This window comes from Mustelus asterias, unplaced genomic scaffold (genome assembly GCF_964213995.1).
Source record: "Mustelus asterias unplaced genomic scaffold, sMusAst1.hap1.1 HAP1_SCAFFOLD_194, whole genome shotgun sequence".
Classification (NCBI taxonomy): domain Eukaryota; kingdom Metazoa; phylum Chordata; class Chondrichthyes; order Carcharhiniformes; family Triakidae; genus Mustelus; species Mustelus asterias.
Window position 1 is genome coordinate 114,876 of NW_027590187.1, and position 16,452 is coordinate 131,327.

A 16,452-nucleotide genomic window follows, 5' to 3' on the forward strand; every position below is an offset into this window, starting at 1 on the left:
GCACCCACCCGTGCAGAACACAATCGATTGGCAGACCATCGCCAACACCGCTCGGCCATCTCGTCAGCAACCCAAAAGCTTGTGAACCGTCTCCTTCCATTTGATTTTCCATCCATCAAGAGTTGGGGAATAAGGTCCCTCTCACCATCACTCCTGGATATCCACCCAGATGGAATATGTTGGAAATGGAGCTGCTGCAAAGATCGGAAATTTCCATCCCATCTGGTCAGGGAATGTTGGGAATGGAGCAGTGTGAAACATTCCCAGACCACCTCCTACATGTTTCTCCTCAGCATGAAAACTCACCGCGGAAAGACTGAAACAGACATTCATTTGACAACATCATGATTCACATCACTCACACCTTAACCATGAGGCCACTGATGAAGTCAGGATGACTTCTAATTTCTCCCAAAAGGCCAACTAAACTTACTACTCGCTGCAAGTTGATTTGTCACTCCACCCTAGCTGTGATTGTGACACTACAGGCTGCATTCCCTCCTTTTCTTCCCTATGTACCGTTTGCTTTGTCTGCATAGCGCAAAGGAAACAATTCTTTTCACTGTGTACTAATACACGTGACAATAATAAATCAAATCAAATCTGACTGTCAAAATGAGATTACCCATGCGACTGGCGAGTTACAACCACAGGCCGACTTGGCAAGTGGTGAAAACTGATATCACTGCTTCTGATCTTCACCAGGACAGTGAAATGGAATATTGTTCGGTAACATTCCTGATTTTACAATTCTGTTCTGAAAATATGGTTGATAAGCTGTGGGGGACATTGAAAAGATGTTTTCATTACGTGGCGTTTCGGCGATTGGCTCGTTGGTCTAGGGGTATGATTCTCGCTTAGGGTAATTGCTTTAAAATGCGAGAGGTCCCGGGTTCAAATCCCGAACGAGCCCACGGTTGTTCTCATAACTTTTTGCGATGGAGATGACGAGAATGACTGAAATCGGGAGCAGATTTGTGTTTCCAGGAAGTCATTGCAAGGATTATATGACTGCAGGAAACGAGGGAAACGAATCACTAGATTTCAGATCATTTGGCCATGGTGTGGGTCTCTGAGTTTATCCCAATACAGCGAATGAAAATCCGCACGATTGTGGATTCAGGAAGCTGGCTAAATGCAGTCAGCTGTTATCTTGTCTGAAGACCGTACAGACTGACAGAGCTGAGAATCCCAGTTTGATTTTAATTTTTCCATATTTTACTTTCATGCTGGTGCTCCCGCTAAACGATTAGTATTGGTGCGTTTCAGCAATCCAGTTCAGGGGAAATTACCAATCAGGATACATACACACGAACAAAGGGAATAGGAACAGAACAAGGCCATTCGGCTCCGCGTGCCTGCCCCATCATTCAATAAGATCATGGCTGATCCGTTTGTGTTTCAATTTCCACATTCTCCTCTACCCGTGACAACTATTATCCTCTTGCCTAACAGTAATATATCTAGCCTCGCCTTAAAATAATCTCCTAATAAAGAATACCATCCCATTAGCCTTCTTAATTATTGCTGTATTTGCAGGCTAACTATCCTGACCCATACACTAGAACAACAAGATTCCTCTGCACCTCCGCATTCTGCAGCCGTTCGATATTTAAATAATTCTCTGATTTTTTTTGTTCTTCCTGCCAAAGTGAACAACTTCACTTTTTCTAACATTATATTCTAGCTGCCCACTCACTCCACCTATCTATATCCAACTATAAGTACCTTATATCCTCTTTCACAAAATAATTTCCTCCCTTTGTGTCATTTGCACCGTTCGCTCTCATGTATTCATTCCCCTCATCGAAAGCATGATAGAATTTGCAAAAAGTTGAGGCCCCAGGACAGAGCACTGGACGTGATTCGACTTGTCACATCCTGCCAATTAGAACAAAGAGAGGCATTTTTGCATTCTCTTCTGTTTGCGGCCATCCAGTCAATCTTCCATCAAGGCTAATATGTTACCTGCAACAGCATGAGTTTTTATTTCCCGCAAGAAACTTTGACGAGGCATATTATCCATTTTCTTCTGAAAATGCAAGTACAGCACGTCTTCAGATTCCCCTTGATTCACAGCGCATGTCTCTCCTTCAAAGAGGTGCAACAATCTGATTAAACAAAAACGGGCTGACTCTTCGCAAATAGACGGGGTTTTGCTAAATGTTCAGCTCGGAACTCCTTTCAGACTGATTTTCACATCTTCCACATGACAGACATCTCACTATCTGGCCTATGAAGTCTCTTTCGCTGTCTCTCTCCGTTCTTGAATAGATGGGTTCTCTTTGCCACTTTTCATTCTGATGATTGGCCGTGCTAAATTGTGCCTTACCATCTCACATTGTGTAGGTTCGGGGAATTAGCGGGGTTGTGTGGTGTACAGTTTTATGGCCGGTGTGGGAGGCTCTGTGGGAGAGTGCTGGTGGACTCGATGGACCGAATTGCTTCTTTCGGCACACGATGGATATTATGATTCTATGATTTTGCAGAACCTCGGAATTTTGGGAAATTAATACAACTCGATCCAAAATCTAATTAGCAATTTAAGAGCATATATTGATGCCCATGTGGACCCCGAGACCTGTCAGTTCACAGCTCCACCAGCTTGCTCAGTAAAGCTGCCACTCGTGATTGTAATTTCACCGCGTTCCGCTCTCCCTTCTACCCCCTGATTTACAGTTACTACTGGAACGTTTTTTGAATCTTCCATCGCGAAGATTCCTTAACGCCAACCTAAGTGATTCTACATTCTGATCTGCTGAACCAAGGGGATTTCTAACTATTGCACCAATGCCATCCTTGATTAACTGAGCTGACCCTCCACCTTTTCCTTGAATTCTATTCATCTTGAAAGCCATACACCCCTGAATATTCAATCCCTGTCATCCGGCAGAGCTCTCTCTGTAATGTCCATTCACACTAAATTACAACTCGGTCCTGTCTCAAACCCATTGACCACTTCATTTAGGAAGTTGTGCATTCGGATTTGCCGAGTCATTTGACTGCCTTTTCCTCAAGTTACGAGGATTGATTCAGGCAAAACACGATTTCAGACGTTTGTGAATACTTGAATAGTTCACATCGACATATTTGAACAGATTAGATCGTGACAAACTACTCCAATTGGCTCAATGCACGGGTTCATTTGGGTGGAGAGTGGGCGAATGGGGACAGGAGGATTCCTTTACTCTGGCGAGTGGCTGGGATGTGGGATGCATAATTTGACATATATGGCAGAAGCAGAATCAAATGAGGGTTTTCAAAGTGGAACTTTGGCGACGGGCAAGGGCCTGGGGACTGGAAAAGTCTGTGATAGCCTCTATTGAAGGGAATAAGCACAGATTCAAAGAAACGAATGGTCGCCTTCTGTGTTGCAACTATTCTAAGTCTCTCGGTTGATCATCAGCCTGTATCATGTTGTGTGTGGTCCATGATTTGAGTGAGGAATTGATTGCCCATCTGTCAGTTTCTGTGGGTTTCTGTGAGTGTATAATTCATCCTCTTATCACTCTGTCTTTGTTCGCAATCAGAAGTCTCACAACAGCAGGTTAAAGTCTAACCGGTTGGTTTGGAATCACGAGCTTTCGGAGCGCTGCTGCTTCATCAGGTGAATGAGGAGGTAGGTTTCACCAACACAGAATTTAGAGACAAATACACAACTGCAGGATAATGGTTGGAATGTGAGTCTTGTCAGGTAATCAGACCTTTACAGTTGCAGACAGTGCGAATGGAGAGAGAGATAATCACAGGTTAAAGAGATGTGAATGGTCTCAAGCCAGGAGAGTTAGTAGGATTATGGAAGCCCAAGCCAAACGATGGAGGTTACATATAGTGCAACATGAACCCAAGGCCATCCCCACACGGACACGACTTGCCTTCAAAAAACCGCGCAACCTCAAACAGACTATTGTTCGCAGCGAACTACCCAGCCTTCAAGAAAACAGCAACCACGACACCACACAACACTGCCATGGCAACCTCTGCAAGACGTGCTGAATCATCGACATGGATACCACCATCACATGTGAGAACACCACCCACGAGGTACACAGTACATACTCATGCGACTCGGCCAATGTTGTCTCCCTCATGCATTGCAGGAAAGGATATCCCGAAACGTGGTACATTGGCGAGACCATGCAAACGCTACGACAACGGACGAATGGACACCACGTGACAATCACCAGGCAGGAGTGTTCTCTTCTGGTCGGGGAAGACTTCAGCAGTCAAGGGCATACAAACTCCGATCTTCGGCTAAACGTTCTCCAAGGCGGCCTTCAAGACACACAACAACGCAGAATCGCCGAGCGGAAACTAAAGTTCCGCAGACATGAGGACGGCCTCAACCCGGATGTTCGGTTCTTGTCACACGACATGTAACCCCCACCATTTGGCCTGGGCTTGAAAAATACTACTAACTCTCCTGGCTTGAGACAATTCAGACCTCTTTAACCTGTAATTATCCCTCTCTCTGCTCACAATATCTGTACCTATAAATTCTTGATCTTCAAATTGCGTCTTTGTCTACATATGCCCTGTTTCTGAAACCCAGCTCTCCACTCACCTGATGAAGGTGCAGCACTCCGGAAGTTGTGATTCCAAATAAAGCTGTTGGACTTTAACTTGGTGTTGCGAAACTTCTTACTGTGCCCACCCCAGTCCAACGCCGGCATCTCCACATCTTTCTTCGCAATGTGAGTGTGGATTTATTACTTATCTTCCAGTCTCTGACGCACTTTGTAAGTCTGGATTAATTCAATCCTGCTTATACTTTATTGAAAGTCGAGCATTTGTTGTATTTGATTCGACGGAATCCTCCAACCAGACTACTTAATATAATATTATCTGTTTGTCTTTGAAATTCGTTCTCTCTCCTATACTTATCCAGCTTTCCTTAAAATGTAGCTGCGCTAATCGTCACTCATGCTCCGGACGCATTGCAAATGTTACGCACTCAATGGTAAGATATTATAGTAAGATGAGAGAATCGAATGAACAAAATAACAAGGAAATACATTCTGAGAAAGAGCCCTGCAATGTTTGGAACAAAATGGCAGAACTTCCAGCTGACAAAGCAGAACTCGTTTCCCAGGAAGTTCCATCAGATTTCTGATGAGTTGCTTTCTCTGACATTATAGCAAGTAGCTGCAGAGACGATGGTTGTAATTATAAACATCAAATAAATAAACGGGGTGAGGGCTGTGGGCCTCTGCAAGATGCTCCTTCAGAGAATCGTTGCAGACTCGATTGGTCGAATGGTCTCATTCTGGAATTTCGGGAATCTATGGATTGTATGGAACAAAACGTAATGTTAAGCGAATCATTTTTGTCTGAAAATATACATGAGTTACGTCTTATTTAAATGGAGAAAGACTGCAGAACGCTGCAACGGAGAGGGGTGTGCGGGACCTCCTGCAAGATCATAAAAAGCTACCAAGCAATTTCAGTAGCTAATACGGAATGAGGGGCGTTTGTGGATTCTGGGTCTGTCCTCAACTGAGTTTTGAAGGGTGAGCGGGGATCTCATTGAAACTTACAGGATACTGAAAGACCTGGATAGAGTGGGCGTGGGAAAGGTCTTTCTATTCGTCGGAGAGTCTAGGATCCGAGGGCACAGACTCAGTATAAAGAGACGGCCCTTTAGAAACGAGGAGAGGAAGAATCTATTCAGCCACAGGGTGGTGAATCTATGGAACTGATTGGTGAGTTCAACAATCTCGTATATAACGTCGAGAACAATTAAAAGGAACATCATTGATTGCAGGTCCTGCTGGGCATCTGAAATTTCCTGCTCTGTCATCTCTCCATGCTGTTTCTGTTTACTCGGCTCCCAGGGAAACGACTGACTCGAGAATAAATTCCAAATCGTGCCGGATTTAGTAACGTTTGACACAATGTCCGCTGATTGCGTTAGCAATAGGAACAATCAATTCGATATCTCACTTCTTTTGGAAACTAAGCGAAACATAAAGAAGACGAAAGAACAGAAATACGCAAACCAACAATTTAGGAATAAATGTAAACAATAAATAAACATCAGCGTCCTGCAATGTTGTGGTGCTAGTCTGATGTGTCTGCTACGTTTGTCCTTCTAGGCTGTGGTGCTCTTGGGTTTGGAAAGTGCTGGCAGAGGAGACTTGCTGAGTTCCTGCAGTGCACCTTGTAATCGTGCACACTGCTGCCATTGTGTGTCGGTTGTGGAGGGAGTGAATGTTTGTGGATGGAAAGCGAATGAAGTGGGATGATTTGTCCTGGATAGTGCCAAACTTCTGGAGTGTAGTTCAAACTGATTCACCCAGGTAACTTATCTTTGGAAACCAAGTGCTCTGGATTCCTCCCACAGTGCAAATATGAGCTGGTTGTTGGATTGGCCATGCTAGATTGCCCCTCGGTCCCCAAGATGTGTCGTGGGTAGTTAGATAAGCGGGGTGGATGGGTGGCACCGCAAAAACTGTGTCTGAGTGCGATTCTCTGTCGGACGGTCGGTACAGTCTCGATGGGCAGAATGGTCTGCTTCAGCACTGTCGGGATTCTATGATTCTAACGCCCTTTGACGCCATTTCTACTATTGGTAACACAAATTTGTGGAATTTACAGCAGAGTTTGTTGAAGATTGTTTTACAGCAAGATGATGAAAATACCTGCATTGTGTAAGTATATAGTAGAGATATTTGTGGGGAGCCTCGAAATATTCTTTATATATATATATATATGTTTCTGTAGATCATCTACTGTAAATGGAAAGACAACGTTAAATTGCAAAGCATGGATATTTCGCCTCGTGCGATTCCAACGATCAGATGAAAGTGATTAAGGCTCTGTTACGATTTGAACATAGGATCTCCCTATTCGGTAGACAGGCGCATTAGCCAACTAAGTCACGGAGCCTGACGGAGGCACTTCAGGCACAGGGAAATGCTGGAAATACATTTCAGGTCTGGTAGTATCTGTGACAGGTGAGACAGCTCACATTTCATATCGTGACCTTTCACTGCATCGACCTGTTTCTCTCTCCACAGACGCTACAGGGTCTCGGATAAATTCATGAAAGAAATATAATTGAATCCTGCTGTGGTCCATCGAGATTGCACCGATTTCCCTGTAAACCTTTCACATCTGCCTTTCCCCGACATTGTACACACTCTTCAATGAAGGATCACACACATCGCTCAATGAAACTCCTCCGCTAAACATTGAGCGGTTTATCGTGAACTGGTTCCGTTTACTGTATTCAGACTCAAATCTGGTACAAAAGTTCAGGATGTTATTCACATAGTTTCTGCTCTGAAGTCAGATGTGATCCGACTGTGACACGAGGTGACTTTTTATTAAAACTTCATTGATACGGGATATGTGTGTCGCTGACCTGGGAAGCATTTATTTTCCAAATTAATTATCTTTGAGTATTTGATTGTGAATTTATTCTTAAGCCATTGCAGTCCATGTGGGGTCTGTGCATATTGTGCTGTTAGGGAGGGAGTTCCAGGATTGTAAACCAGTCACAGAAACAGCGATATATATCCAAGACAGGATGGTGTGTGTCTCGAGTGGCACTTGCAGGTAGTCGTTGGTTCTCTGCACCTGTTCTCCTTGTGCTTCCAAGTGAGAGATTTCTCGGGTTTGGATGGTGTCACGCGAGTAAAAAATATTGTGAGGAGTGAGAATTAAATGACACTTCCAGAGGAGACTGCAACCTGAAATAAGTGCCTTGGACCGCGCAGGCTTCCTGACCACATCGACAAAAGTGTGAGATCTCTGCACAAATCGATTTGAATTCCATTTTCATTGCCATTATATTAAAAACTCGATGTGCTATTCTATTTTTCACGCCGAGCCAGACTCCTGCATCTGAGTCCATCCTTCCCCAAGCCACTGGGGGTGAGGAGCTTCTCATTGCTGCATTGCGCTGTTTGCTCAAATCAACAAAGACCCAATTCCCGTCCTACCTGTTCCTTTCACGAAGGTGTGAGAGTGTCAGATCTGAGCAACGTGAAGTATCCAATTGGAGAGTTACATCCTGGCGACAGGAATATCTCTCCACAGCTGCTTTCGGAACTGCTGAATATTTCTGGCATTTCCTGTTTCTGATTTTGTTCCTTCATTACAGGAGTTAATTTACTGACAACCCAAAACTTTGCTCTAGGGCTCAGCTCACGCAACTTTTCTGTGATCTTCACACAGACAAGTTCACTGTTCACTTTCCGACACACATACTTTAAATTCACACTCAGCACCCTGCGGCATTGCCTTCAAACCTCATCCCACCGTCCACCCGCACACCAAGGTCTCAGAAGTACAAGTGCTTCGAAGGAATTCACAAAAACAAACGGGATCACGGTGTTTGTGAGGGAATATAAAGTATTAACCCACACTCACAAACAGACTGATTATGTGAGAATCACACACACACACACACACACACACACATCGCCACGGCAGATGGTGAAATTTGACATTAGTGAAAACCTCGGGAGTTAAAGTCTAACGACCATGAATCGATTATCTTAAAAGTACAAAACTCGTTCATTAATATCCTTTAAGGAATGAATTTTTACCTCGTCCAGACCTTCATGTGGCCCCCGACCCACACCAATGTTGTTGACTCCGAGCGGCCCTCTGAGGTGACCTGCCAAACCATTCAGTTCAAGGGCAATTTGGGATGGGCAATAATTGCGGGCCCAGCCAGCGACTCCCACATCCCAGGAATGAATAAACAAAATAAATCGGTGAGTCAAAATGAACGGATACAGAAAGTCAGTTGCAGTACCAAAGATTGACAGATACAGAATTAGTTTAGAAACTATTTTACAGCTATGGAAGCTGACTGAACAAGTCACTTGGACACGCACAGGTCAACTGATGGAATCAGAAAGATCCCAATCCTCATTGAGCAGCAGATAATGCAAAAGACACACTGAATACAGATAAATGCACCAGAGAAAGCATTCATGTTGGTTGTATCACAGCTTTCTATGGCTCCTGCTCTGTCCAAGACTGCAAAAAGCAACTACAAAGCATCGTGAAAGAAGCCAATCCATCACGCAAACCAGCCTCCCATCCAATGACAATTCCCGCTGCCTTGGAAAAGCAGCCAGATTAATCAAGCAGCGACACACCCTGGACATACTCTCCTCCATCGGCTTCCATCAAGAAAAAAGTCACAAAAGTCTTGAGGACAGGCACTAACCAAATAAAGAACAGCTTCTTCCCGGCTGCCATCAAACTTCTGATTGGACCTATCTCGTATTAATTTGATCTTTCTCTACACGTTGCTATGACTGTAACATTACATTGTGGGCTCTCTCCTTTCCTTTTCTACGCATGGTGTGCTTAGCCTGAATTGCATGCAAGAAACAATTATTTTCACTGTGTACTAATACATGTGACAATAATAAATCAAATCAAATAAAATCAAAAAATATGACACACAGATATAAAGGTAATGTTACCGTAGTCACAAATGACCAGAAGCTGCTTTCCCTCTCAATGGGGAGAGTTTACTGGTGGTGATTTTCCAAAAGATTACCACACCTCAGGCGACAGGCAATGCGGAGAATATCTAATGTGCGATCTAATAGTACATCTGGAGTATTTTGCAGTTAATTTGTATCAGCTTTTTGATTTCGTTTTTAAATGCGAGGATACTGTGCGACATTTACAACCTATCCTGTCACCTTCAATGATTTATACACAAGTTCACACATTTCCCGCTGGTCCTGCACCCACTTTTGGAATTATACGCTTTACAAAGAACAAAGAACAATACAGCACAGGAACAGGCCCTTCGGCCCTCCAAGCCTGCGCCGCTCATGTGGCCAACTAGCCCATTCGTTTGTATCCCTCTATTCCCAGTCTGCTCATGTGGCTTTCTAGATAAGTCTTAAACGATCCCTGCGTGTCCGCCTCAATCACCTTGCTTGGCAGTGCATTCCAGGCCCCCACCACCCTCTGTGTAAAATACGTCCCCCTGACATCTGTGTTGAACCTTGCCCCCCTCACCTTGAACCCGTGACTCCTTGTGTTCGTCACCTCCGACCTGGGAAAAAGCTTCCCACTGTTCACCCCATCTATGCCCTTCATAATTGTATACACCTCTATTAGGTCGCCCCTCATCCTCCGTCTTTCCACGGAGAACAATCCCAGTTTACCCAATCTCTCCACATAGCTAAGACGCTCCATACCAGGCAACATCCTGGTAAACCTTTTCTGCACTCTCCAAAGCCTTCACGTCCTTCTGGTGGTATGGCGACCAGAACTGGATGCAGTATTCCAAATGTGGCCGAACCAACGTTCTATACAGCTTCAACATCATATGCCAACTTTTATATTCTATGCCCCGTCCAATAAAGGCAAGCATGCCATATGTTTTCTTGACCACCCTCTCCACCTGTGCTGCCAACTTTAAGGATATGTGGACTTGTACACCCAGGTCCCTCTGTGTGATTATACTCCTGATGGTTCTGCCATTTATTGTATCGCTCCCCCTTACATGAGAGCTACCAAAATGCATCACTTCGCATTTTTCTGGATTAAATTCCATCTGCCATTTCTCCGCCCAATGCCTATCTATATCCTGCTGTATTCTCTGACAATGTTCATCACTATCCGCAACTCCAGCAATCTTTGTGTCGTCCACAAACTTACTGATCACACCAGCTCCTTCTTCCTCCAAATCATTTATATATATCACAAACAGCAGAGGTCCCAGTACAGAGCCCTGCGGAACACCACTAGTCACAGACCTCCAACTGGAAAAAGACCCCTCCACTGCTACCCTCTGTCTTCTATGGCTAAGCCAGTTCTCGACCCATCTAGCGAGCTCACCTTTTATCCCATGAGATTTAACCTTTTGCACCAGCCTACCATGAGGGGCCTTGTCAAACCCTTTACTAAAATCCATATTGTCGACATCCATGGTCCTTCCCTCGTCAATCGTTTTAGTCAACTCCTCAAAAAACTCAACCAAATTTGTGAGGCATGACCTCCCTCGTACAAAACCAGGCTGTCTATCGCGAATGAGATTATTCAGTTCTAAATGCGCATATATCCTATCTCTAGGAATCTTCCCCAACAATTTCCCTACCACGGACGTCAAGCTCACCGGCCTAGAATACCCGGGTTATCCTTGCTACCCTTCTTATATAAAGGGACCACATTTGCTATCCTCCAATCCTCTGGGACCTCACCAGTGTCCAGTGAAGAGACAAAGATGTCTGTTAGAGGCCCAGCAATTTCATCTCTTGCCTCCCTGAGTAGTCTAGGACAGATGCCATCTGGCCCTGTGGATTTGTCTGTCTTAATGTTTCCTAAAATACTTCCTCCCCTGTAATTGAGATTTTTTCTAAGGGGTCAACACATCTCTCTGAGACACTACCAGTCAACATGTCCCTCTCCTTTCTGAATACTGATGCAAAGTATTCGTTTAGGATCCCTCCTACTTCCTTTGGTTCGAAGCATAATTCCCCTCCTTTGTCCCTGAGAGGTCCGATTATTTCCCGAACAACCCTCTTGTTCCAAACGTATGTATAAAATGCCTTAGGATTCTCCTTAAACCTGTCAGCCAAGGACATTTCGTGACCAATTTTTGCCCTTCTAACTCCCTGTTTGAGTTCTTTTCTACTGGCTCTGTATTTCTCCAGTGTTCCATCTGTTTTTAGCTGTCTGGACCTCATGTGTGCCTTCTTTTTCTTTTTGATTAGACCCTCAATTTCACTGGTTATCCACGGCTACCGAATCCTACCTTTTCTATCCTTCTTCGTTACAGGCACATGCCTGTCCTGCAGTCCTATCAACTGCTCCTTAAAAGGCCCCCACATGCCAGAACTGGATTTACCCTCGAACAGCCTCTCCCAATCAACAGCCACCAAATCCTGCCTAATCCGGCTGTAGTTAGCCTTCCCCCAATTCAGCACCTTACCCATAGGACAACACTCATCTTTTTCCATTACTATCCTAAAATTTACAGAATTCTGGTCACTATTTGCCACATGTTCCCCTACTGAAACTTTGATGACCTGACCGGGCTCATTCCCCAGTACTTGGTCCAGTATAGCCCCCTCTCTAGTTGGACTGTCAACATATTGTTCCAAAGAACCTTCCAATACGCATTTTATAAATTATTCCCCGTCCAGGCCCCCAGCCCGAAGCGATTTCCAGTCTATACAAGGGAAATTAAAGCCTCCCACTACAACAACCCTATTTGTTTTGCACCTGTCCAGAATCTCCTTACATACCCGTTCCTGAACTTCCCGTTGGCTGTTGGGAGGCCTAGCATACCCCCAGCATAGTGACTGCGCCCTTCCTGTTTCTGAGCTCCACCCACAGTGACTCATTACGTGACCCTTCCAAATTGTCCACCCTCTGTACCGCTGTAATATGCTCCCGAACCAGCATTGCTACTCCCCCACCTCTCCTAGCCCCTTCTCTGTCTCGCCTAAAACACTGATACCCTGGAATATTCAGCTGCCAGTCCTGTCCTTCTTTGAACCAAGTCTCCGTCACTGCAACCACATCCAAGTTCCGCGCAAGCATTAAGGCTCTAAGCTCGTCTGTCTTGCCCGTTGCGCTCCTTGCATTGAAGCAGATGCACGCCAGATCTACAGGCCCACTGCGGTCACCCTCCCCCAGGATGCTCTTCCTCTTAGGCCTTGTCTTGGCCCCAACCTCGTCCCCAGCCTCTATGCTTATTGACCTATTGTTCTGAACCCCAACCCCCATGCCACATTAGTTTAAACCCACCCGAACCACACTAGCAAAACTCCCTTTATTTCATATTGTTTGTTTGCGGGTCTTCCCACCAAAACGAATCACCTCATTATCTGTCTGCCACCTGTCCTCCGATTCCGCCATGTGTCCTTTTGGAGTTTTTTTTCTGGAGCTCTTTTCACAACCACAGGACGTCCCAAAACAGTTCACTGATAATAAAGGATTTTTGAAATATAGTGACTGTCCAATTGCTGTACATTTGTACTGTCTGTTCGACAATGTCAGAAATGGTAAATAACTGCTGGAGGTATGGCTCTCTGGCGCAACAGATAGCGTGTCATTGTCTGGTGAGACATTCAAACATAAACTTTGAAAATAATCAGCTGCTAATAAGCTGATAAGTGAAGTGGCATCTGCAGCTGCGATGGCCGAGTGGTTAAGGCGTTGGATTTGAAATCCAGTGGGGTTTTCCCGCGCCGGTTCGAGCCCTGCTCGCAGCGAGTGCGGTTCAAACTGGAAAACTGATCGCCATTCGTACTGGATTTCGTGAAGGTATGGACGAAATATTATCTGAACTGATGGAAAAGAAGGCAATCGGGATATCCGTTTTAATTATGTAGTTTGGGAGCTGATCGTTGCCCTGGGAGGAGAAGGGGGTGAGGGCAGAAGTGTGGGAGAAGAGTGGGACACGGGTGAGAGCCCAGTCAAACAGGGAGCGTTGGGTAGGAGGGACCCTGCTTTCAGGAAGTTGGAGTCCATGTCAGGAGCGCCGTTTTGGAAAGAGGCATCAGGGGAACAGTTGCGACTGAGGTGAAGAAACTCGGAGAATGTGAATGGCGTCCTTGCAGGGATCAGGGAATGAGGATCTGGACTCGACGTGTGAGTCGGTAGGGTTTTAAGTACTGGTGGTCAATCTATCCAGAATTGGAGACAGAGAGGTAAAGGAAGGATGGGGAAGTGTCGGAGATGTGGAGGTGCGAGGGTTGAAATTGGAAGCAAAGTAGCTATATTTTTTCCCGCTGCAGACGAGAGCAGAAAGAGGTACCAATACAGTCATCGATGTCACGGAAAAATAGATGCGGGAGGGGGCCTGAACAGGACTGGAACATGGAATATTCCACATACTCCACAAAAAGGCAGTCGCCATTCAGGTGGTTAAGCATGGCCTAACAGGCATAGCGTTTGAATTCAGTGCTGCTCTCTGAAAATTGCAGCTTCGAGCTCAGTCACTCTTTATAGAAATTTGGTGGAACCTTCTGAAAACCGAGCTCTCGTCCATGAACAGAAATCCATGGTTTCTTCCAGAAATTGCAGGGATCTTTTTCAGAATTACGTTCCTTGTAACTTTGATCAGTAAATTCACACTCATCTTAGTATTTTGAGATCCGAATAATTCCACAATATCTATTTGGTCTGGGTAAATTATTGATGTTCCCAACTAGAACAAACGATTTTGTATCAATCGGCTAATTGAAATTGTGTGGAGGGAATTCTAATCTTCTCGGGAAGAGGTTGAATAATGAGCTGAATGAACTATTTCTGTTTCCAGGGATGAAAGGTTATATCACTGGGCTGGCAATCCAGAGGCCCGCACTAATCTTTGGCGACACGGAGTAAATCCCACCATGGCAGCTGGTGAAATTCAAATTCACTGATTTAATGCACAGAAACATGGATAGTAAACAAAAACAGGGGTAGGCCATTCAGCCTGAATAAACTTGGAATTGAAAGCAAGCTTCAGTCATGGCGGCCTTGAAATTCCCGTCGATTTGTTTCCCACAGTAAACTTCTTCACCATCAACAGGGAACATTTCACACAACAGGAAACACCTTTACAGAACAGAGAAAACTTCTGCTCAAGACGGATCATATTTACACAACCGGGAACATATTTATACAACAGGGAAGAATTTGACAGAACCATAGTGAAGATCTGTCAACGGCAGAGACCCAGGTCCACAACAGAGAGAACAGTTACACAGCAGAGAGCACAGTTACACAACAGGAAATACATTTCCAAACAGGGCCTATCTTTGACTTAAAGAAAACATCTTTTCATAAATAATTAGTATCTTGCTGGTTTGCTCGGCACCTTTTCTGTCTGTCATTGTGTGTGTGCCCTGATAGTCTCTTACTGCTTTTCTGTGTCTACCTATCTGTCTGTCACATTCGATGTGATGTTATGTGTTGTTCGCCAGCCAGGGTGAGCTTCCCAACACGGGTGTTCTTGATTTCAACCAAAGGTTGACTGGCTCCCGCGCAATAATAATAGGCAGAAAGCCATCACCTTTCGGAGCAGAGTGACGCAGCGGAAGAGTGCTGTGTTAATAACTGAGAAGTGGCTGAATCGAAACCATCCTTTGCTATTGCGTTCTCATTCGTGTCAAAAAGGCATAATCGGCTGCTGTCCAATTGCATATCTGGATTTTCTTGACAGCAAATTTGCTTCGTCATCTTGATTTGTATTACTGTGGGTGATACAGCGCATTTGTCCCAGGTTCAGCTCAGTTGGCTGGACAGCAGATTTAGCCAAAGACTCGGGATCAATTCCCGTATCGGTTGAGATTATTGATAAAGTCCCCATCTTCTCAGCCTTGCTCCACGCCTGAGGTGTGAATCCTCTGGTTAAATCATCACCAGTCGGCTCTCCGCTTTGATGACACCGAGAATCATCTCGGACCGTGGATCTTGCTTTCAGTTTACAAACTGCAAAAATATGATCTGCGTGTGGAAATCGGAAGCATCCCTAAAATATCAATTCATCATAATTTGAAATCTAGAATTTCGGAAACATTTGCGAACAGTCAACTTTCCCAGAGGCATCTGCAGAAAAGCGCCGTGAGCTTGACATGATTTGAATACGCAACCTTCAGATTTGGAGTTCGACACGATACCGGCTCCAAGCTCACACTGCTAGCCGCTTTTTGCATCTGGTTTATTTTCTGCGACTTCAAAGTCAAACAGGGATCAGAGAGGAGAAACGTCTTCCTTTCCGTGGATTTAAATCGAATGGAAGAGTAACAGCGAACGGAGATTAACAAGAGAGCAGAAGCACAACATTATTCTGCGGGAGAAATGTTACGGCTGTTAAGAACACAAGAGCTGATTTGGGGCATAGTTATCGCATGGCGAGGTGGGCGAGCAGTTAAGGCGATGAACTGCTGCTCCATTGTGCTATGCACGCGTGGGTTTGAATCCGATCTTGGTCGAGGATGCATTTCCTCTGTCTCCATGTTGACCCACTTATTGAGGGTGAACTGATGACTTATTTTGAGGTTCACGAACCAAGGTGTAGTTTCAGCTCCGAGTTCCACAGGTTTGAGGGTGAATAGTCCAGCACCATTTCATATACGTCATCCAAATGAGAAACTCGAGCTGGCAATCAATTCCAATCAGGACACCAGCTTTGGGCAGAGTTTCCAGCATGAGAACATGTGGTTTCAGAAGCTCCAAAGCAGACGCCGCTTCAGTTGCGGCCCTCGTGGCAGATTTTGTCATTCCAGAGTCGGCAGTTCCGCCATGAAAACGAGTGCCGGGTTAGGTGCAATGGTCATGTAAAATTTCCCCTTCGTGGCAGGAGCTTTAGCATGTTTAATACGTTGGTTACGGGGATAGGGCCTGCATGGGATTGTTGTTTGCACAGGCTCGATGGGCCGAATGGCCTTCTTCAGTACTGTCGGGATTCAATGCAGTTTGGGCGGCTGTTTCACTTCTCTGAGAATATTGATAACTGTTCTCTGAAAACAT

At 45.0% G+C, this 16,452-nt stretch overlaps 1 long non-coding RNA gene and 2 other non-coding genes across 3 annotated transcripts in view; 2 read left to right on the forward strand and 1 right to left on the reverse strand.

Annotated features, from left to right (window-relative positions):
- LOC144485434 (uncharacterized) overlaps positions 1 to 16,452 on the reverse strand; it is a 664,084-nt gene that overhangs the window by 112,855 nt on the left and 534,777 nt on the right. The window lies entirely within an intron of this gene.
- Positions 828 to 913, forward strand: trnap-agg (transfer RNA proline (anticodon AGG)). Its single transcript is given in 2 exon segments — positions 828 to 863; positions 878 to 913. It is a non-coding gene; the product is annotated as a tRNA-Pro (tRNA).
- Positions 13,124 to 13,205, forward strand: trnas-uga (transfer RNA serine (anticodon UGA)). The gene has a single exon. It is a non-coding gene; the product is annotated as a tRNA-Ser (tRNA).